The sequence below is a fragment of the Hydra vulgaris genome, chromosome 13 (assembly GCF_038396675.1).
Source record: "Hydra vulgaris chromosome 13, alternate assembly HydraT2T_AEP".
Taxonomy (NCBI): domain Eukaryota; kingdom Metazoa; phylum Cnidaria; class Hydrozoa; order Anthoathecata; family Hydridae; genus Hydra; species Hydra vulgaris.
The window spans coordinates 3594806-3597120 of NC_088932.1; the positions used below are offsets into that span (position 1 = coordinate 3594806).

Sequence of the window (2315 nt, forward strand, 5' to 3'; positions counted from 1 at the left end):
ACGCCGACGGTTTAAAGACGTCTTTAAGACGTCCTGATGGGACGTCTTTATTTGGTTGGATTTAGAAATACAGAAAGACGTCCTGCGTGGAACGTCTTAAAAACGTCTTGCGTGTAACGTCTTAAAGGCGTTTTATGAACAACCCTTTAAAAACGTCCTATTAGGAACGCAAAAAAGACGTCTTATGAGGAACGTAAAAAACTCTGAATTTGTTAGTCCTGATCAGACTAACAAATTCATTTCAGTTTGTAAATACTAAAAAAAGTTAGGGGAAATGCCGTTAATATTTATATTTGGTACGTATTTAATGAATTTTTAGACTAAATTAAAACAAGTTTAATTATTATACCATATTATTTTGGAATATAATTAGAAAAACACAAATATTAGTGAAAGTGAAATTTATTTAAAAAAACTATTTTCTGTTAAAATTCGGTTTGATTTTGTAGATCATTATTTTCACTATCGACATCTTTGAAGGTATCATATTTTGCAGACGAAAGAGGAGCGGAAGAGTAATGTCTTCCACCACCATTTTTTGTATCTGGAGCACGTTTGAGAATGTTTCCAACAACCGAATGAACTTCATTCTCTTTTAAACCGTTAGGGGCACAGTCTCAAAAAATTAGCTATATTTTAAATGTTCAAAGTTGAACTTTTGCAACTGATTAAATAAAAATTCAGTTGATTTTTGTGCGTATTTAAATGTTTTTACAAATCCGTAGTGCTTTGTAAATTATAGACATAAGTAAATATATTACAATAATAAGTGTACCTATAATTATCTTCATCAAATTTGTTTTTCGAAAGCTCTCTTTGCTTCTGCCGGCTAAGTTAAATAAACTCATCAGTTTATTTGACATTAATCTAAATAAAAAAAATAGAATCAGATCCCATTATTAGGAGGTTTGAACTTAAGGATACAAATTTCTAAATTACCCATTCGGCATTCGGTTCGTAACATGTTTTTGTCCGGAACAAATGCAGGCTGGATGTGTTCAGCTCAATTAGATTATATAACGTATTTTAGCAGAACATTATTTAGAAACTTGTAACATAAGTTACATATGATGTTCTACTTAGGCAATTAGGCCACGCAGAAAAAGCAAAAACTAAAAAAGTATATGAAGCGTTAATGGTCTGTTTTTGTTTTTGGAATTGTTGTGACTTTACTAAAAATTAATTTAAATAAAAACTTAAACTTCAAATATATATTTGTAGTTCATTATAGTATAAAAATGTAAAACTAATAATTATTTTATCTCCTGTTAATTTATTGAAGCGCCTTCATAATAAAACTTTTTTTATACAGTTTGTGGCATAGGTAGGATTTTTATGTTCCAGATTTGACACTTTCAGACATCAAAACGAAATACAAAAATTAAACACATACTTAACAAGCATCGCCTTCACAGTGGCATAAGCAGAACTACCGCCAACATTTGATAACTGATGTTTCTAAAAAAATTAACAATGAAAATAAGTAATATTTTGTTCAAAATCAAAAATTAGATCAAAGCTGGTAACTAAATTCGAGAAACTAAGCAGACAGATAAAACCATGCAAATACACGATGAAATAGTCATAATTTCTTGATTAAGCTTTTTGATTTACGTGGAGAGTAATATTTCTTACTATATTCTTTTCTGCTTCTTTATCTGATAAAGATTCATCAAATTTTATCAACTCTTTTAATGTATCAATCTGTACTACATTCAATGATGAATTTTCTGATTTTAATATTTTTTTGATGCTCTCCATTTCATCTCGTATTTCTGTTAACAGATGGAGCACTTTGTATTGAAATTCTAAAAAATTAAATAAAATAAAGTGGTTATGGAAAACAATTTCTTTTAAAATTATTTTCAACACAATATCATTTTAATATTTACATACTTCCTTCTTCTATAGGCAATTTTGTAGGATTCAATTTTTTTATTTGACAACTAGAATCTGTTGTACTCTTCATTGGTGCTTTTTTTGATACTGAAAAAGTATAGCAAATAGTCTGAATACTTTTATAAAATTTATAAAATATATAAAATAATATTATAAAACGTTCAAATTTATATATTTACAACAAACACACAAAAACACTTACTTATTTCAGCTATGGAAGACTTTAATGGAGCATTTTTGTTATCTGGAATGGTTTTTTTTGATACAAGAAGTAATTTTGAGGGTCGGTCATGTGTTATTAATGGTCTTTTGGTAGCGTTTGACATATTTGAGAAGCATTTTAAGTTTTTAATGCCAGGATATGTTACTAAAACATTTTAACTTATCGAAAATTCTGATTTTAACAGTTAACACAA

At 28.1% G+C, this 2315-nt stretch overlaps 1 long non-coding RNA gene across 1 annotated transcript; it reads right to left on the minus strand.

Annotated features, from left to right (window-relative positions):
- Positions 1-525: 525 nt before the first annotated feature.
- LOC136090327 (uncharacterized) lies at positions 526-1702 on the minus strand. Its single transcript, XR_010643349.1, has 4 exons — positions 1636-1702; positions 1394-1458; positions 776-867; positions 526-616 (listed from the first exon to the last, which is right to left on the minus strand). It is a non-coding gene; the product is annotated as an uncharacterized LOC136090327 (long non-coding RNA).
- Between the last annotated feature and the right edge of the window lie 613 nt (positions 1703-2315).